The sequence below is a fragment of the Salvelinus fontinalis genome, chromosome 27 (assembly GCF_029448725.1).
Source record: "Salvelinus fontinalis isolate EN_2023a chromosome 27, ASM2944872v1, whole genome shotgun sequence".
NCBI classification, from domain to species: Eukaryota; Metazoa; Chordata; class Actinopteri; order Salmoniformes; family Salmonidae; genus Salvelinus; species Salvelinus fontinalis.
The window spans coordinates 21288096-21310235 of NC_074691.1; the positions used below are offsets into that span (position 1 = coordinate 21288096).

Here is a 22140-nt window from a genome sequence, read left to right on the forward strand (position 1 = left end):
ATGGGGTGCACAGAATTTTGATGTTTTAAAGCAAATGTTCGTGCAATTCTATACATTTTGCCATGTCTAATGTGTATTCATGTGATAATTGAGTGACTCAAACAGTAGAACAAAATCTATGGGCAGAAAATTCTAGCTAAAAAACGTTAGCTGACATGGGATAGTTGATCTGGACATTTACAAATAGCTCTCTAAGGTATGCAATGACTGACATGACAAGAGGAACTGATGATGCACTACCCTATTACAACTTTCAAGAGTATTTCATTTTTTTATTTTGTATTTAACCTTTATTTAACTAGGCAAGTCAGTTAAGAACAAACTCTTATTTACAATGACGGCCTACAGTTGAAAGTAAGTTGAAAGCTGGACTGAATTCCTTTAAAAAAAAATTTGGGAACTGCTTTAGATTTTGTGTTGGCATGGCGTGAATGGGGAGAGAGGAGTTGGAAAGTAGATTCTCCAATGAGAAGTTCGATCCGGTGTGGCTTTGTAACACGTGAGTTATCTGAGCTGCACTGAAAAGTAATTCAGTTTTGGAGAAAATACTGTAGTTGTTTAGACACGGCCACCGAAGAGATTTGAGGTACAGTAATACAGTATGTGAGAAATCAATACTTTTTTTGTTATTATGTCCAAAGATATATCTATTTATGTCAGTCAATTCTACACTTTGTGACATCAATCAAGTTATAGTACGAGATATTCTGTTAGTAATGTCATTGTGACAATGGGGTTTTCTGTGTATAACATCAACAATGCATCGAAACAATTCATCATTTTGTCACATCTATCCGATAATGGAATCTTGCTTTTGTGACATCATACTTAAATGAATTATTTTTGTGACCTTCGTTTAATAATTTTTCTGCCATTATGGAATGCCGTTTGGGTCTTTGCGTGTCAAAAAAGATACGCATCAAATAAAACTATATGACAGGTCAAATAACACAATTCTATTATAGAATGTTGTGTGTGCTGTATTTGCATGTGCAAGCCAAGCGCAGATACAGATGTTATTAGCAACTTCTGGGGTAGCTAGCTAGTTTAGGCTTGGTACCTAGCTAGCACCAATGCAACCAGCCTGAAAACAACATTTTCAATATTTTTAGCAAAGATTTAGGAATCCTTGTGAGTAAGTATTAGCTAGGTAGCCACTTGTTTTTCTCCGATCGAAATCGAACTTCAGTTAATGAAAATAACTAGCTAGCCAGCTACTTACTTATCCCTGTTGGCCAAAGCTAACGTTATAAACAGCAAGCTAGCTTAATATAGCTAGTGAGGCTTGACCGGACATGTTGTGAAGCTAGCCACAATAAGGATTAGCCACACTAGTGCAATTTGCGGTTCGACTTCAAAATAAAAGTCCATGTTGAAAGTGACGCAGAAGGTTACAATTGCTCGAATCATGACATATTTAGACGAGATAATGTTGAACAAGTTTGAAGTGTTGGAATGTGGAGCAATGAAATTGGGTATGAGTCTACTCATTGACACCCACAGAATATAACTGTGAAGAGTTTATGTAAATATGAGCATTGTAGCTTTTATGGGAACTGTGGGAACCATAGTACCCTTTCAAGCTCATCATTAAGCTCGGGGCCCAGGGTCTGAACCCCACCCTGTGCAACTGGGTCTTGGACTTCCTGACGGGCCGCCCTCAGGTGGTGAATGTAGGAAACAACACCTTCGCTGATCCTCAACATGGGTCCCACAAGGGTGCGTGCTCAGCCCCCTCCTGTACTCCCTGTTCACCCATGACTGCGTGGCCATGCACGCCTCCAACTCAATCATCAACTTTGCAGACGACACAACAGTAGTAGGCCTGATTACCAACAATGACGAGACAGTCTACAGGGAGGAGGTGAAGACCCTGGCGGAGTAGTGCCAGGAAAATAACCTCTCAACGTCAACAAAACGAAGGAGCTGATCGTGGACTTTAGGAAAAGGCAGAGGGAGCACGCCCCTATCCACATTGACGGGACCGCAGTGGAGAAGGTGGAACATTTCCTCAGCGTACACATCACTGACGATCTGAAATGGTCCAACCACACAGACAGCATGGTGAAGAAGCTGCAACAGCACCTCTTCAAACTCAGGAGGCTGAAGAAATTCGGCTATGCTCCCAAAACCGTCAGAAACTTTTACAGATGCACATTTGAGAGCGTCCTGTCAGGCTGTATCACCGCCTGGTACGGAAACTGCACCGCCCGCACCCGCAGGGCTCTCCAGAGGGTGGTATGGTCTGCCCAACGCATCCCCGGGGGCACACTGTCTGCCCTCCAGGACACCGACAGCACCCGATGTCACAGGAAGTCCAAACAGATCATCAAGGCCAACAACTACCCGAGCCACTGCCTGTTCATCCCGCTATCATCCAGAAGGCGAGGCCAGTACAGGTGCATCAAAGCTGGGACCTCATTTCATATGTAAATACTGTATTTTAGTCAATGCCACTCCAACATTGCTGGTCTTAATATTTATATATTTCTTAATTACATTCTTTCACTTTTAGATTTGTGTGTGTTGTTGTGAATTGTTAGATACTACTGCACTGTTGGAGCTACAGTAGGAACACAAGCATTTCACTACACCCGCAATAACATCTGCTAAGTATGTGTGTGTGACCAATACCATTTGATTTGATTTGTAAAGTCCTCCTCAAAGTTATCAGACTCCAAAACATCCACGTTGTATTGTTTTCCTCTGGAACAGTGTTCAATACATAGTGGATTAACTGGTACAATACACAGTGGATTGACTGGTACAATACACAGTGGGTTGACTGGTACAATACACAGTGGGTTGACTGGTACAATACACAGTGGGTTGACTGGTACAATACACAGTGGGTTGACTGGTACAATACACAGTGGGTTGACTGGTACAATACACAGTGGGTTGACTGGTACAATACACAGTGGGTTGACTGGTACAATACACAGTGGGTTGACTGGTACAATACACAGTGGGTTGACTGGTACAATACACAGTGGGTTGACTGGTACAATACACAGTGGATTGACTGGTACAATACACAGTGGGTTGACTGGTACAATACACAGTGGGTTGACTGGTACAATACACAGTGGGTTGACTGGTACAATACATAGTGGGTTGACTGGTACAATACACAGTGGGTTGACTGGTACAATACACAGTGGGTTTACTGGTACAATACATAGTGGGTTGACTGGTACAATACACAGTGGGTTGACTGGTACAATACACAGTGGGTTGACTGGTACAATACACAGTGGGTTGACTGGTACAATACACAGTGGACTGACTGGTACAATACACAGTTGACTGACTGGTACAATACACAGTGGACTGACTGGTACAATACACAGTGGGTTGACTGGTACAATACACAGTGGGTTGACTGGTACAATACACAGTGGGTTGACTGATACAATACACAGTGGGTTGACTGGTAAAATACACAGTGGATTGACTGGTACAATACACAGTGGGTTGACAGGTACAATACATGTGGCTCAATTCACAGTGGTTTCAGAGTCCCGCAATAAGACGTACGACGCTAATATTTGGTGGGTGTCAATGAGTAGTAGACTGAAACCCCATGTCATTTATTCACAATAGGAAAGGCTGTACAGTGAAATAAGTATGTCCCCAATGCAATTATATAGTCTAATACATCCACAGTGTGATTTCAACAGATTGTTATCAAATTAACAGATTATTGTCGTTTGTTGAATTTATATAACAACTTTCCTACCTCGTTTAGCTTGATCTATTCCATTTTGGCATGATTCCACTATTCAAATTAATTCGCATCGCTTTCAATAAGGTACCTTTATTTTGAAGGCACATTCTCAAATTCCACTATTGTGCCTAATCCCTCTAGTGGCTAGCTTCACGTAGGTGGGTCCGACCAACATTAATCAAATAAGAACGGTTTTATAAATTAGGGGTATTTTAGATGGTGACACCTAGCTCGATAGTTAGAAAGCGTTCTATAGCTACTGAACAGATGATGTCGTTTTGCTATAGTTTTGGGGAAGAACATTGTTTGCATCCATCAGCCAGCTAATTTTTTTGGGACCAGCAGTGTCCTAGAGTTTGGGGAAGTGTCTGCGCTCATGCGACAGCGGCAGGTGCGCGATACAAAACTTTACCAGCATCATAGCATACGTATCGATGAATCGTTGTGACATGTGAAATACGAGTGATAGTGTAAACAATGTGTGATAACCACGTACAACCTTTATGAACGTGTTACACTATTGTGTGACACTATTGTGTGACGTGCAGTCATATTCAGGTCCTGATTGGTCAACAAGTTTATATGACATCTTTTTTGACATGCAAAGACCCTTAATTAATGACACAATATAATTTCTATTTGTGACACCATAATACCACAGTATTAACGTTGCATTTTAAAGGCCTTAGTGTGTCTAAGCAAAAGGTGTAGTTAATGAATTCTGCTCTGAAAGGTAGATCCCTGATGACTTTGTCTGCTCATGGAAAGACTGGGTCACTATTGATTCTCTGTAATCCTCCTGAATTGGTAGGATTATCCGTATCTGACACTGTATAAACCACTGTTTACAAAAGACAGCACATCAATGAAAGTCTTTTTTTTCTTTTTACTGTATTTCAATCAGCCTAGCAGCTAAACCGATCCATCCTAATCCTAATTGTAATCCAGCCAATGACAGCACGGCAGAGGGACCAGGTCGTTATGGACACAGGGTTTAGGTTTTATGATTATGGGATGTTTTGACTGGTCCTGTACTGATAGTGTGTTCTGGCCATGGTGTATTCTCTCCACCAGTATTCTCCTTGTCCCGCTCTGGGCAGAGCAGCTCGCTCCACTCCTAAACATTGAGAGCTGACGGAAATAACAATAGACTAGGCCTCTGAGACACATACAGGGACAGATTGACTGGAGCACAGCCATCTGAACAGTCCATTAGGGTTTACAACAACAAGAGGAGAGGGACTGGTGCTCTACACACACATCTACACACACAATTGATATATTCCTGTAATTTAGAATGAATGCTGTTTTTATTTCTGTACCAAGTGAGCAGAAAGTTGTTTTATTTTGTGCCACACACACACGGGCTTGTTGGCATTGATGTGTGTAGCCTATGTTTGTTTGTTTGTGTAGTTCTGTTCTGTTTTCAAGTAAATGAATAGTACTAGGACAATGGCCTGGGGATCAGCCCAGTGTGTGTTGTGGGAGGCTGGGATGTGGTCTGTTCATTTTGGTGGTTCCAGTACGACTATTTCATGCTAATGTGGTGTGGCAGAGATGGATGGATGCAGCACTCCTCTGCTTCCTCATTCCCTCTCTCACTCTAACAGATGTCCGTGGGCTAATGACTTGTTTTTGAGTTCTACCGTGTGTGTGTCTCTGTGTGCGTGTGTAGATATGCACCGAAAATTATGTTTTACTCTCCCCCTGCCCTCTATTTCTGTGAAATTGGTCAACTTGTTTGTGTGGGAGCAGATCTGAGCAAAGGCCATATTTTTCATAATGGTTTTATATCTTGACTTAGTAATCACACAGATGATGGTCTTCTAATGAAAGCTCCCAAAAGACTAAGACTATAGCAATAATAAAATGCAGCAATAATGCAAACGCCCTGCAATGTACGCTGCGATTACCATGGTGATAAATACTGCAGCAGTGCTGAAAGCTAGCAATGGGCCTATAGTAATATGATGGAGGGGCTACTGCTGGAAATATGACTTTAAACATGTCAGGACTGTGAATGACAAGGGAAAATGACAGGACTGTGAATGATGTACCTTAAAAAGTCAAATCATGATAGAGCTGATTGCAGTGATGTAAGCTGTGTAGGCTCTCTCTACTGGAGGTATACAGAGCCTCTGGTCCTCCAGGTTCAGACAAAAATGTTTCCTCATCTTTATACAGACAATTATTTATACAGACAAAGGTGAATCCCAGGGGAAGCATAGACAAAAATACATGTTGAGTGACCTTTGTCTCGCTCCCCCAAGATTACCTGTCAACTGTGTCAAGAATGTGTTTGCGCGTGTGTGCCTGTGCCGTGTTCCCGTTTGTGTGTTTGCTACTGTACGTGCAAATGTGTGTGCAGTGGTGTAAAAAGTACCCCATTGTCATACTAAGGTTAAAAGTAAAGATACCTTACTAGAAAATGACTCAAGTAAAAGTCACCCAGTAAAATATTACTTGAGTAAAAGTCTAAAAGTATTTGATTTGAAATATACTTAAGTATCAAAAGTAAAAATATAAATTCTAAATCCTTATATTAAGGAAATCTTTTTAATTTACGGATACCCAGGGGCACACTCCAACACTCAGACATAATTTACAAATCAAGCATTTGTGTTTTGTGAGTCTGCAAGACCAGCGGCAGTAGGGATGACCAGAGATGTTATCTTGATTGGTGCGTGAATTGCACCATTTCCTGTCCTGCTAAGCATAAAAAAATGTACAAGTCAAATTCTGAAACCACTGTGAATTGAGCCACATGTATTGTACCAGTCAACCCACTATGTATTGTACCAGTCAACCCACTATGTATTGTACCAGTCAACCCACTGTGTATTGTACCAGTCAACCCACTGTGTATTGTACCAGTCAGTCCACTGTGTATTGTACCAGTCAGTCCACTGTGTATTGTACCAGTCAACCCACTGTGTATTGTACCAGTCAGTCCACTATGTATTGTACCAGTCAATCCACTGTGTATTGTACCAGTCAAACCACTATGTATTGTACCAGTCAACCCACTGTGTATTGTACCAGTCAGTCCACTGTGTATTGTACCAGTCAGTCCACTGTGTATTGTACCAGTCAACCCACTGTGTATTGTACCAGTCAGTCCACTATGTATTGTACCAGTCAATCCACTGTGTATTGTACCAGTCAACCCACTATGTATTGTACCAGTCAATCCACTGTGTATTGTACCAGTCAATCCACTATGTATTGAACACTGCTCCAGAGGAAAACAATACAACGTGGATGTTTTGGCGTCTGATAACTTTGAGGAGGACTTTACAAATCAAATCAAATGGTATTGGTCACACACACATACTTAGCAGATGTTATTGCGGGTGTAGTGAAATGCTTGTGTTCCTACTGTAGCTCCAACAGTGCAGTAGTATCTAACAATTCACAACAATACACACAAATCTAAAAGTGAAAGAATGTAATTAAGAAATATATAAATATTAAGACCAGCAATGTTGGAGTGGCATTGACTAAAATACAGTAGAATAGAATAATCAAATCAAGTTTATTTTATATAGCCCTTCGTACATCAGCTAATATCTCGAAGTGCTGTACAGAAACCCAGCCTAAAACCCCAAACAGCAAGCAATGCAGGTGTAGAAGCACGGTGGCTAGGAAAAACTCCCTAGAAAGGCCAAAACCTAGGAAGAAACCTAGAGAGGAACCAGGCTATGAGGGGCGGCCAGTCCTCTTCTGGCTGTGCCGGGTGGAGATTATAACAGAACATGGCCAAGATGTTCAAAATGTTCATAAATGACAAGCATGGTCAAATAATAATCAGGAATAAATGTCAGTTGGCTTTTCATAGCCGATCATTAAGAGTTGAAAACAGCAGGTCTGGGACAGGTAGGGGTTCCATAACTGCAGGCAGAACAGTTGAAACTGGGACAGCAGCAAGGCCAGGTGGACTGGGGACAGCAAGGAGTCATCATGCCCAGTAGTCCTGACGTATGGTCCTAGGGCTCAGGTCCTCCGAGAGAGAGAAAGAAAGAGAGAAGGAGAGAATTAGAGAGAGCATACTTAAATTCACACAGGACACTGGATAAGACAGGAGAAGTACTCCAGATATAACCAACTGGCCCTAGCCCCCCGACACAAACTACTGCAGCATAAATACTGGAGGCTGAGACAGGAGGGGTCAGGAGACACTGTGGCCCCATCCGATGATACCCCCGGACAGGGCCAAACAGGAAGGATATAACCCCACCCACTTTGCCAAAGCACAGCCCCCGCACCACTAGAGGGATATCTTCAGCCACCAACTTACAATCCTGAGACAAGGCCGAGTATAGCCCACAAAGATCTCCACCACAGCACAAACCAAGGGGAGGTGCCAACCCAGACAGGAAGATCACGTCAGTAACTCAACCCACTCAAGTGACGCACCCCTCCTAGGGACGGCATGAAAGAGCACCAGTAAGCCAGTGACTCAGCCCCTGTAATAGGGTTTGAGGTAGAGAATCCCAGTGGAGGGGAACCGGCCAGGCAGAGACAGCAAGGGCGGTTTGTTGCTCCAGAGCCTTTCCGTTCACCTTCACACTCCTGGGCCAGACTACACTCAATCATATGACCTACTGAAGAGATAAGTCTTCAGTAAAGACTTAAAGGTTGAGACCGAGTCTGCGTCTCTCACATGGGTAGGCAGACCATTCCATAAAAATGGAGATCTATAGGAGAAAGCCCTGCCTCCAGCTGTTTGCTTAGAAATTCTAGGGACAATTAGGAGGCCTGCGTCTTGTGACCGTAGCGTACGTGTAGGTATGTACGGCAGGACCAACTCGGAAAGATAGGTAGGAAAAAGCCCATGTAACGCTTTATAGGTTAACAGTAAAACCTTGAAATCAGCCCTTGCCTTAACAGGAAGCCAGTGTAGGGAAGCTAGCACTGGAGTAATATGATCAAATTTCTTGGTTCTAGTCAGGATTCTAGCAGCCGTATTTATCACTAACTGGAGTTTATTTCGTGCTTTATCCGGGTAGCCGGAAAGTAGAGCATTGCAGTAGTCTAGCCTAGAAGTAACAAATGCATGGATTAATTTTTCTGCATCATTTTTGGACAGAAAATTTCTGATTTTTGCAATGTTACGTAGATGGAAAAAAGCTGTCCTTGAAACAGTCTTGATATGTTCGTCAAAAGAGAGATCGGGGTCAAGAGTAACGCCGAGGTCCTTCACAGTTTTATTTGAGATGACTTTACAACCATCAAGATTAATTGTCAGATTTAACAGAAGATCTCTTTGTTTCTTGGGACCTAGAACAAGCATCTCTGTTTTGTCCGAGTTTAAAAGTAGAAAGTTTTCAGCCATCCACTTCCTTATGTCGGAAGCACAGGCTTCTAGCGAGGGCAATTTTGGGGCTTCACCATGTTTCATTGAAATGTACAGCTGTGTGTTATCCGCATAGCAGTGAAAGTTAACATTATGTTTTCGAATAACATCCCCAAGAGGTAAAATATATAGTGAAAACAATAGTGGTCCTAAAACGGAACCTTGAGGAACACCGAAATGTACAGTTGATTTGTCAGAGGACAAACCATTCACAGAGACAAACTGATATCTTTCCGACAGATAAGATCTAAACCAGGCCAGAACTTGTCCGTGTAGACCAATTTGGGTTTCCAGTCTCTCCAAAAGAATGTGGTGATCGATGGTGTCAAAGGCAGCACTAAGGTCTAGTAGCACGAGGACAGATGCAGAGCCTCGGTCTGACACCATTAAAAGGTCATTTACCACCTTCACAAGTGCAGTCTCAGTGCTATGATGGGGTCTAAAACCAGACTGAAGCATTTCGTATACATTGTTTGTCTTCAGGAAGGCAGTGAGTTGCTGCGCAACAGCTTTTTCAAAAATGTTTGAGAGGAATGGAAGATTCGATGTAGGCCGATAGTTTTTTATATTTTCCGGGTCAAGGTTAGGCTTTTTCAAGAGAGGCTTTATTACTGCCACTTTTAGTGAGTTTGGTACACATCCGGTGGATAGAGAGCCGTTTATTATGTTCAACATAGGAGGGCCAAGCACAGGAAGCAGCTCTTTCAGTATTTTAGTAGGAATAGGATCCAGTATGCAGCTTGAAGGTTTAGAGGCCATGATTATTTTCATCATTGTGTCAAGAGATATAGTACTAAAACACTTAAGTGTCTCTCCCGATCCCAGGCCCTGGCAGAGCTGTGCAGATCCAGGACAGCTAAGCCCTGGAGGAATACGCAGATTTAAAGAGGAGTCCGTAATTTGCTTTCTAATGATCATGATCTTTTCCTCAAAGAAGTTCATGAATTTATTACTGCTGAAGTGAAAGCCATCCTCTCTTGGGGAATGCTGCTTTTTAGTTAGCTTTGCAACAGTATCAAAAATAAATTTTGGATTGTTCTTATTTTCCTCAATTAAGTTGGAAAAGTAGGATGATCGAGCAGCAGTGAGGGCTCTTCGATACTCCACGGTACTGTCTTTCCAAGCTAGTCGGAAGACTTCCAGTTTGGTGTGGCGCCATTTCCGTTCCAATTTTCTGGAAGCTTGCTTCAGATCTCGGGTATTTTCTGTATACCAGGGAACTAGTTTCTTATGACAAATGTTTTCCGTTTTTAGGGGTGCAACTGCATCTAGGGTATTGCGCAAGGTTAAATTGAGTTCCTCAGTTAGGTGGTTAACTGATTTTTGTCCTCTGACGTCCTTGGGTAGGCAGAAGGAGTCTGGAAGGGCATCAAGGAATTTTTGTGTTGTCTGAGAATTTATAACACGACTTTTGATGCTCCTTGGTTGGAGTCTGAGCAGATTATTTGTTGCGATTTCAAACGTAATAAAATGGTGGTCCGGTAGTCCAGGATTATGAGGAAAAACATTCAGATCTACAACATTTATTCCATGGGACAAAACTAGGTCCAGAGTATGACTGTGGCAGTGAGTAGGTCCAGAGACATGTTGGACAAAACCCACTGAGTCGATGATGGCTCCGAAAGCCTTTTGGAGTGGGTCTGTGGACTTTTCCATATGAATATTAAAATCCCCAAAAATTAGAATATTATCTGCTATGACTACAAGGTCCGATAGGAATTCAGGGAACTCAGAGAGGAACGCTGTATATGGCCCAGGAGGCCTGTAAACAGTAGCTATAAAAAGTGATTGAGTAGGCTGCATAGATTTCATGACTAGAAGCTCAAAAGACGAAAACGTAATTTTCTTTGCTATCGTAAATGTTAGAAACACCTCCACCGTTGCGGGATGCACGGGGGATATGGTCACTAGTGTAACCAGGAGGAGAGGCCTCATTTAACACAGTAAATTCATCAGGCTTAAGCCATGTTTCAGTCAGGCCAATCACATCAAGATTATGATCAGTGATTAGTTCATTGACTATAACTGCCTTTGAAGTGAGGGATCTAACATTAAGTAACCCTATTTTGAGATGTGAGGTATCACGATCTCTTTCAATAATGGCAGGAAGGTCTTTATCCTAATGAGATTGCTAAGACGAACACCGCCATGTTTAGTTTTGCCCAACCTAGGTCGAGGCACAGAAACAGTCTCAATGGGGATGGCTGAGCTGACTACACTGACAGTGCTAATGGCAGACTCCACTAAGCTGGCAGGTTGGCTAACAGCCTGCTGCCTGGCCTGCACCCTATTTCATTGTGGAGCTAGAGAATACAGTATATGCATATGAAATGAGTAAAGCAGGATGTAAACATTATTAAAGTGACCAGTGATTTCATGTCTATGTACATAGGGCAGCAGCCTCTAAGGTGCATGTTTGAGTAACTGTGTGGTAGCCGGCTACCAACAGTGAAGTGACTAAGTTCCGGGCAGGGTACTGGGTGGAGGCCGGCTACCAACAGTGAAGTGACCAAGTTCAGGGCAGGGTACTGGGTGGAGGCCGGCTACTAACAGTGACTAAGTTCAGGGCAGGGTACTGGGTGGAGGCCGGCTACTAACAGTGACTAAGTTCAGGGCAGGGTACTGGGTGGAGGCCGGCTACTAACAGTGACTAAGTTCAGGGCAGGGTACTGGGTGGAGGCCGGCTACTAACAGTGACTAAGTTCAGGGCAGGGTACTGGGTGGAGGCCGGCTACTAACAGTGACTAAGTTCAGGGCAGGGTACTGGGTGGAGGCCGGCTACTAACAGTGACTAAGTTCAGGGCAGGGTACTGGGTGGAGGCCGGCTACTAACAGTGACTAAGTTCCGGGCAGGGTACTGGGTGGAGGCCGGCTACTAACAGTGACTAAGTTCAGGGCAGGGTACTGGGTGGAGGCCGGCTACCAACAGTGAAGTGACTAAGTTCAGGGCAGGGTACTGGGTGGAGGCCGGCTACCAACAGTGAAGTGACTAAGTTCAGGGCAGGGTACTGGGTGGAGGCCGGCTACTAACAGTGACTAAGTTCAGGGCAGGGTACTGGGTGGAGGCCGGCTACTAACAGTGACTAAGTTCAGGGCAGGGTACTGGGTGGAGGCTGGCTACTAACAGTGACTAAGTTCAGGGCAGGGTACTGGGTGGAGGCCGGCTACTAACAGTGACTAAGTTCAGGGCAGGGTACTGGGTGGAGGCCGGCTACTAACAGTGACTAAGTTCAGGGCAGGGTACTGGGTGGAGGCCGGCTACTAACAGTGACTAAGTTCCGGGCAGGGTACTGGGTGGAGGCCGGCTACTAACAGTGACTAAGTTCAGGGCAGGGTACTGGGTGGAGGCCGGCTACTAACAGTGACTAAGTTCAGGGCAGGGTACTGGGTGGAGGCTGGCTACTAACAGTGACTAAGTTCAGGGCAGGGTACTGGGTGGAGGCCAGCTACTAACAGTGACTAAGTTCAGGGCAGGGTACTGGGTGGAGGCCGGCTACTAACAGTGACTAAGTTCAGGGCAGGGTACTGGGTGGAGGCCAGCTACTAACAGTGACTAAGTTCAGGGCAGGGTACTGGGTGGAGGCCGGCTACTAACAGTGACTAAGTTCATGGCAGGGTACTGGGTGGAGGCCGGCTACTAACAGTGACTAAGTTCATGGCAGGGTACTGGGTGGAGGCCGGCTACTAACAGTGACTAAGTTCAGGGCAGGGTACTGGGTGGAGGCCGGCTACTAACAGTGACTAATTTCAGGGTACTGGGTGGAAGTAGTGATGGCTATTTAACAGTCTGTTGGACTTGAGATAGAAGCAGTTTTTCAGTCTCTCGGTCCCAGCTTTGACGCACCTGTACTGACCTGGCCTTCGGGATGATAACGGGGTGAACAGGCCGTGGCTCGGGTGGTTGATGTCCTTGATGATCTTTTTAGCCTTCCTGTGACACCTGGTGCTGTAGGTGTCCTGGAGGGCAGGTAGTGTGCCCCCAGTGATGAGTTGGGCAGACCATACCACCCTCTGGAGAGCCCTGCGGTTGCGGGCGGTGCAGTTGCCGTACCAGGCGGTGATACAGCCCGACAGGATGCTCTCAATTGTGGGTGGACCATTTCAGATAGTCAGTGATGTGTACACTGAGGAGATTTTTACCTTCTCCACTGCAGTCCCGTCGGTCACGTCGAGTACTTTTGGGTGTCAGGAAAAATGTATGGAGTAAAAAGTACATACTTTTCTTTAAGAATGTAGTGAAGTAAAAGTTGTCAAAAACATAAATAGTAAAGTACAGAGACCCCCAAAAACTACTTAAGTAGTACTTGAAAGTATTTTTACTTAAGTACTTTACACCACTCACTGTGTGTGTGTTGGGCATTCTTGGTCTCAAGCATTACATAAGCACCTAAGAGGTTTCTTGGAGACAGAGGAAGAACATGTTGGGTCTAAGGCTTTAACTGGGAGTTTGGTAACACTGTGCTTCAGTGTGTAGAACCCCTAGGGTGCTAATGTTTCTAAATGAATGGCCTCCTATGCTGCCTATTCTGAAACATGACCCAATTCCTCACCAACACGCAAACTGACTTAGGGCTCTGATCAATCTGCGTTGCGGAAGTTCAGCTTTACAGCGTGATTGAATTTTAAAGGAAATGTTCCTGCTTTAGTGGAGGTTGCATTCACGGTAAATGGTGCGTATGTTGGCTCAATTGGAAATTACCTTTACATTTATATTGCGGAATCTGTAACGCTTCAGCTTCACAGATTGAATAGAGCCAGGGTTGCCATGTCCGCTGTTTTCTGGCAAGTTGGGCTACTTTGAAAGCAATGTTGTGTGTGAAGATGTTATTGGTTGCAGGTTTTTGGGCTACTTCTAAATTGCACTGCGGTCACCATGGCATACATAAAAAAATAAAAAAATAAAAATGTCTGTTAATCGCTGCTGCTGACTATCAGGCAGTGAGGCAGGCTGTTGTGTGTTGAGAGAGCGCTGAAGTCAGCAGGCTGCTGAGTGAGTGAGAGGAGAGCAGAGCCAGCACGTGCGCACGTTGTGACAAGTGATGTGTGAACAATGAACTAGCAGCACTAGCTGCCGTTAGAAACTAGTGCCGTTAGTGCCGTTAGAAACTATTCATACCCCTTGACTTATTCAACATTTTGTTGCGTTACAGCCTGAATTCGACATTGATTAAATTGTTGTTGTTTTTCACCACACACTACCCCATAATTACAAAGTGAAAACATGTTTTTAAACCATTATTTCCTCCCTCTCCGGCCAATGAGTTAGGAAGGACGCCTGTATCTGTGTAGTGACTGGGTGTATTGATACACCATCCAAAGTGTCATTAATAACTTCACCATGATCAAAGGGATATGTCATGTCTGTATTTATTTTTTTACAGATCTACCAGTAGGTGCCCTTCATTACGAGGCATCGAAAAAGCTCCCTGGTCTTTGTGGTTGAATCTGTGTTTGAAATGTACAGCTCAACTGAGGGACCTTACAGATAATTGTATGTGTAGGGTACAGAGGTAAGGTAGTTATTAAAAAATATATGTTAAACACTATTATTGGACACAGTGAGTCCATGCAACTTACCGTATTATGTGACTTGTTAATCAAATGTTTACACCTGAACTTATTTAGGGATGCCATAACAAAAGGGCTGAATACTTATTGACTCAAGACATTTCAGGTTTTCAATTATTTTGTAAAAATGTGTAAAAACATAATTCCACATTGACAGTATGGGGTATTGTGTGTAGGCAAGTGACACAAAATCTCAATTTAATCCATTTTAAATTCAGGCTGTAACACAACAACATGTGGAAAATATCAAGGTGTGTGAATACTTTCTGAAGGCACATCTACCTCATGTGGCAACTCCTCTCTTGCTGGGCTAGTTTCCTGGCCTTGTGGGTGGGTTTTGAGTTGTCGTTGTATTAGGGATTTTAGCTGGACCTGGCAACCCTCAATAGAGCCCTTAAACGGAGAGAGCATGAACATTATGCATAAAGATGGAGCCGTCTTGAATGCACCACCAGTACCATTTCACACAAGCCAATGCACAGAAGGGAGAAGGGAAAAAACACTCCACATCTCTCACTTTTCTCACTTTTTCTCGCTGCCTTTTCTTGTTCTCTGTTTTCTCAGCTTTTTAGTATTCAAATGATGACACAGACACATGAATCATTGTAATTCAAATTCACAAACGCCTCCACTAAACAATAATCATATACAGTGTATTCAAAACAGATGATGGAGAGCGTCTGCTAAATTATTGTTTAGAATTTTTGCCAGTGTCGAATCAATTCCTTTTAAACCCAAATTCCGAGGGTTCAGAAGTTCAAAGTTATTGTGGGGATACCGCTTACAGACTCCCCTTTTGTTTTGGATCACTTAAATATAACAAATTATGCATTTTGGAGAACATATGAGATGGGACCTATGAGGTTAGGTCTGTAGGGAAGAGAGTGCTTTCTGGAAACCCTGAGGTATAACCCTAACAATCCAATTTACTGTGGTGGATCAGCACCAAACTACGCAAAACACTGATTGCTTTGTGTCATTTTGTTTCTCCTCCTCCTCTCTCTTAGTCCTCCCTTTCATCACAATAATGAGGATTTTATCCGCACAGCCTTAGATCCAACATTTGTTGACACTGTATTACAGTCTCTAAAACAATCATTCCAAGTCACTCTCTTTTCTGGGAATCTACACACTGTTTCTCTAAACTACGTGGAAATTTTCTGTCTTTAACCCCAGCTGGCGAACCATGTAATGGGCTGTTACTGTCTAAAACAGGCAGCCAGGCGGAGACCTCAGAACAATCCTCCATCTTGTCCAAGCCAGACAAACCTAGGGAAACAGTGTAACAGTATAACTTTAGACCGTCCCCTCGCCCCGACACAGGCGCGAACCAGGGACCTTCTGCACACATCAACAACATTCACCCACGAAGCATCGTTACCCATCGCTCCACAAAAGCCGCGGCCCTTGCAGAGCAAGGGGCAACACTACTTCTAGGTTTCAGAGTAAGTGATGTAACTGATTGAAATGCTATTAGCGCGTACCCGCTAACTAGCTAGCCATTTCACATCCGTTACACTCACCCCCCTTTCAACATCCTCCTTTTCCACAGCAACCAGTGATCCGGGTCAACAGCATCAATGTAACAGTATAACTTTAAACCGTCCCCTCGCCCCGACACGGGCGCGAACCAGGGACCTTCTGCACACATCAACAACGGTCGCCCAAGAAGCATCGTTACCCATCGCTCCACAAAAGCCGCGGCCCTTGCAGAGCAAGGGGCAACACTACTTCTAGGTTTCAGAGTAAGTGATGTAACTGATTGAAACGCTATTAGCGCGTACCCGCTAACTAGCTAGCCATTTCACATCCGTTACAACAGCACCCCTGCATTTTTTAAAGACAGGCACATTACACATAGGACAGTTTTAGCCAGTTGTGATTCCAACCAATCTGTGACTCAGAGCTCCAATGGTTTGACTTAATATTTATTCTGCAGTGCATGCTTATCTTCTCTATGTCCTCCAATCCTCCGCCACCTGCTTCTGATAGCATGGTTAAGTTGATCACAGTGTGTGAGATTACTGTGCTCTGAACTCACCCTTTTTAAACAGGGGTTGATGGTTTCATGTTAGCCTTCACAGTGCAATCCCCCAGACTCCTCTAACATTCCAGTGATGGATGGTGTTTTTATGGCCTCCTCATACCCTGTAGCATCCCACAGTGCTCTTCAGACTGTACGAATGAATCTCTCAAGCCATTACTCTTGATGTACTAAAGCATACCGTGTTATTGTGGGTCAATAGTGTGCTAGCTACATCATGTAGTGTCTTTATTTTTGACCCAAAGCGAAGGCAGGATAGCATTAGATCTATGTAGAAATGGTTGTGCCTAGTGCCTACACACTGGGCACACCACATAATTTCAACGTGGATAATTGGGTAATATTTTGTTGCAAATTGATCAATCAGATTACAAGCTATATTCACCCAGTCAGAAAGACAGCCAATAGTTAGTTGAATGTTCACTGTGTTATCGCTATGCTTTCAACCGGTTAAAAGCACAGCAAAGTTCAAATAGAAATACAATGTCAGATATTTTGTTTATTTATTGAACAATCAATGTGTTATCACTGCTCTAATAGCAGAACCAAATGACCTGGATTGCAGTTGAGATTACATTCAAATTACATGGTGCAAGTGATCAATGCCGTTTGAGATTCTGTGCACATTATTACAGCACTGGTGAAGATCTCCACAGACGTGACGACCTATGCATGCTATCTTGAACATGCATGGATAATATGATTACATAACAAGACATTTAAAGTTACAGTAACCTCAAAATGTGGCCATGGATGTGTTACTCATTTTAAGGTTGAATGCTACATTATCTTGTAAGATATATTAGAAAAGTAAAATTGAATTGTGTTTGGTTGACAATGCCTTAACTTTAGTCTTTATTGTACTATATAAAAGTATTATTGAATTGTGCTTGGTTGACAATGCAACCGAATATCAACATTTAAAGGAGATCTATCTTTTGCTTGAATAGTTCCATCTGTGCCACTGATTTAGTCTGGCTTTAATTCCAGTTTGTCTACAAATTAATCATTGATATGTTGGATTCAAGTCTCCATCTCAACGGAAAAATGTAAGTTAAAGAATAGAACTACATTAAGTTAAATCATACTTAAAATGGACTTTCAATAAAGTTTGTTTTGATTTAGTCCTATTCTTTTACTTTGATTTTTGGTTGAGATGGAGACATGAATCCAACATATAAATTATTAATTGACCACCAAGCACAATTCAATATCACTAAATATCATTCCATTTGAAATCAACCAGAGCATGAAACCCTAGGTCTATGTGTTGTCTATTTTTAGTTGAATCCTGGCTTGAATTGAAATAATAGCTGTTGATGACTTTGTAACTGCTGTATAGGCCTTAACAGCATCATTGATAATAGATGAGTGAGAAAGTATCATCACATTTCATTTGCTCAGTTAAACCTACCCTTTGTAATGACTTCGATAGCAACAATGAATCTACTTAGATTTCTCAACAATCATTGTCACAATAGCACATTGGTAATAGTCAGCGACAAATATCATGGCTGGGCTTGGTTAAAACCCATGGATGGGAGACCAAAGGGTGGCTGTAGACAGATACATTCTCCAGAAGGAGGTGCTGGCCAGCATATCATTTTTTTCTTCTAATAGTGTTTATAATGTTGTTTTAAAGGTACAAATTCAACATATTTTATACAAGCTTTGTTTATGTTGAGATTTGGTTACCATGATGACATAATCCTGTGGTTGAAATGTCAGTTGACGTTGATTACTTTTCTCAAATCCAATGTACATTTTCCATGTATATTCCACGTCACAACACATTGACAAATTACGTTGAATAACATTGAATCAACCAGTTTGTGCCCAGTGGGTAGTGCCTACAACAACTTGATACCATGAAATCAGGAAAAGCAATGATCCATTTAATATGATAATGTACCTTCAAACACAACAAAGGGACACATCATAATGCTCTCAAATGTCTACCCTCCAGACCTGTTGAGAAGGCCACTGCTTTGTCCTCAGAGTTAAGTATGTACCGCAGGGTGGACGGTCGATAACTGACATAAAGAAAAACAAAGGTAAATGTCTTCTGTTTCTGTCCACTCCCTTTATTGAGCCGTTTGAAGCCATTTTTTATCTGTTTAAGCCCCTCAAATGTCTCTCATCATCTACTGAAGCGCTGGCATTACCATACACTCAAAGAAAATATTTTTCTGTTTACGTCTGGTTGTATGTATTTCTATATAAATCCTTGGCAGCCATTTTATTAGATGTGGGAGAGTGGATGAATGGCTTCCATTAGATTTCATGAATAAATAATTAGGTTTGATGGTGCTGTGCTGGAGGTTTCCTCAGGAAATTGGATAAACATGAGTTTGTTCACACATGCACACACACACACACACACACACACACACACACACACACACACACACACACACACACACACAGCAGGTTATTACCAGTCTAGGGTTATGGTTAGGGGACATGGCCTTAGGTTTAGGGCTATGGGTTAGGGTTAGAATCAGGACTGAGGTTAGGGTTGTTACTGTGTTATTTCGATGTTGATGATCACTATGTTGTTGGTAATCCTAACCATATGATTGGCCTTAACTCTAACTCTAAACCTAGATTCATGTCCACATCCTGGCTCAACCCTATCTCACACACACACACACACACACTGCCCCACAGTAAGAGGCGTACTAGAGTGGAGGTAATCAAAAGACCTTGTGACGGAGCACACGTCACTCTCACCAACGACAGCATCTCTCACATCTCTAACAGATGTTAGGAAAAGCTAGAGACAAATGTCACCCGGTGGTGTTCTCCGTTTTAAGGGCCAAAAGTAGACCATCTGACAACTTAACGAGATTGCCATGGATTGGCTCCACTGGGGCTAGACAGGGTCGTCCACCCCTGTCACCTAGAGCCTGGCCAGGGATGGGGTGAGGCAGAGAAATACAGGCTGGGGTTTTTCACAAATAGAATGAAACCTTTTTTTGCTGTGACTGCCAGCCATTTGGATGAATGGAATTAGATTAGCGTGTCAGTGGGCTGTAATAAGACCGTGTGTGTGTCTCACAGCAGATGCTCCTGATCCCACCGTGGCCAAATAAAGTCAGTTCCTACCCCATATGAATCATATGAATGCTCTCACACACCAATCTGATATTCATGTTCATATTCATCATATTCATAGGCTGAAAACCAGCCAAGACTAGAGGAGAAAAAAACTTTAAGGAAATGTCAGCCAGTGCTAAATTCAATTTACTAAAGGTGGTAAAGGCCAGATGATAAACAGACCAGCAGTGTATTAAATAAAACAATAACCATCTGTTTTGGTTGCAGTTTTTCCCCTTCCTTGATTAGGAAATTAGGACATTTCAGTGGTGGAAAATTGTGAGATGAATGATATCGAAAACATGTAACATGATTCCTTGGAAACAGTGGAAGCAACAGGTGTTTTCCAGCTTAAGGCTGATGAAGGCTTACTGTAATGTTACACACCTCTTTAAGGCCCTACCTTACCTATTATAGCTTATTCAGGTTTTGTCATCTCCAATATTGTGTGCGTGCGGATCTGTGTTGAGTTTTGGCTGCGCCCGTATATAAACAGTAGACGTGTCTGTCCATATAATGCTAGATTTGGTTGTGGTTCATAGAGAATGAATATTGAAGTGTCTCTGGTCCAAACAAATAAGAAATAGATTTTTTGTTAAGGTCCTTTACTGTACCTCCAGAGTGGTTTTGGATATCTCCTGGAACTTGTCCTTTCCTACAACAATAACAAAACCTCACCAACATCTGGTAAGCAAATATAGTGTAGCCTTAACACAATCCTTCAAGATTTATCATGTACAATCTTTTAGTAAAAGATATGGGTAGTGAATACTACGTGCGCACGCACATTTAATGGATGTCACGCTGCTTGATTAGCGAGTAGCACTTCCTCCTGTGAGCGACATTCATCCCTCAAACTTACTCAACAGCGACCCCAGTGTTCAGCTGAGTGCAACTGCATATTCGAGTCACAGCACCATCATAATGGACGTCACACTGCTTGCTTAGCGAGTACCACTTACTCCTGATCCGACTCACTCTGAGGCTCAAACTCAGGACCTCTGCCTTGCTAGCACACGTGACCATCCTCCCGAGGCCTCTTACCAGTTGGCACCACCGAGAAGTTCCTGCTGGTTGCTAGCGTTAGTGGATCATATTAAGCAATAATTGTGCAATAATTTGCAGCCTATTGTAATCATCATGGAAGTCAGACCACGTAACAGGTTAAACCTGGAGCCTGGCGCACAGTTCACCACGACTGGACTGTTATCATACAGTTCCATGATTAGTGAGAATTAGGGTTGATTTACAGGACTATTGTAAAAGAAATTCCACCTTCCAATATTTCAAGGGTGGAACTTGAAATTGACAACTTTCAGGATGAATCAAACCACTCTATTGTTTATTAATAACCTTTTGTCAATAGGGGGAGCAGTTAGCATTTTTTATTTCTGGGTGTCGCCAAATTAAACTACCTCGTGCTCAATTCTTGCTCGTACAATATGCATATTATTAATTCTATTGGATAGAAAACACTCTCTAGTTTCATAAACCGTTGGAATTATGTCTGTGGGTGACCCAGAACTCTTTCTACAGCGAAATCCATGACAGGTACTGCGATGGTCTGAGAGCGAAGCTCTGGTTTCAGATCAGTTTTAAAAGTCTGTGTGTATCCTATGGAACGACATGAACTGCACCCGCCTTCCCCTGGATGTCAGTAACCAATGAGAAGTGGAATGGGCTTGCTACGTAGCTCTCAGAGGTTATAAAAGGCCAAGGAGTGAGGGTAGCCTTCCTTTCGACGCTGACCATTGCGCAGAGAGGGACCTCAGGATGCCATTTTCAAACGCTCAATTATCAACGTTAGATGTATCCGTCTGTAATTTGATTAGATATAGGTGTTAGAAGCATCATAACGAAGCTATTTTAAACCGAGTTATATCAGATTATGCGAGTATATTGCTATTTTTCGGAATTTCCTCAGTATTGCGCCTTGAGGATTTGGACACGTTGGGGCAAAATAGCTATTGTTAGCTATTGTTAGCTGCTATATCAGAAGTTGAATGCAACGTTTTACAACCAAGCAACGATTCTTTTGGACAAAACCACCATGCCAAGATTCTGATGGAAGCTCGTCGAAAAGTAAGAGCTATTTATGATGTTATTCCGTTTATGTGGAAAAATATAAACTCCATAATGGCGATTAGTGACGCGATTATTGCAGCACTAGTCTGGCTGTAACGCACACTGTATGTCTAGTAACGTTAATTTTAAAAATCTAACTCAGCGGTTGCATTAATAACTAATGCATCTTTCATTTCATGTCCAACCTGTATTTTTTTAGTCAAGTTTATGAATAGTTTTTGATAAAAATATTTGTATTTTCAAAATGGCGCCGGGCAG

General features: G+C 42.8%; 1 long non-coding RNA gene across 1 annotated transcript in view; it reads left to right on the forward strand.

Moving 5' to 3' along the window:
* The first annotated feature begins 466 nt into the window (after positions 1-466).
* LOC129825286 (uncharacterized) overlaps positions 467-22140 on the forward strand; it is a 47302-nt gene continuing 25628 nt past the window's right edge. Inside the window, exon 1 of the long non-coding RNA XR_008754841.1 lies at positions 467-586. This is a non-coding gene — a long non-coding RNA (uncharacterized LOC129825286). The remainder of the gene's footprint in view (positions 587-22140) is intronic.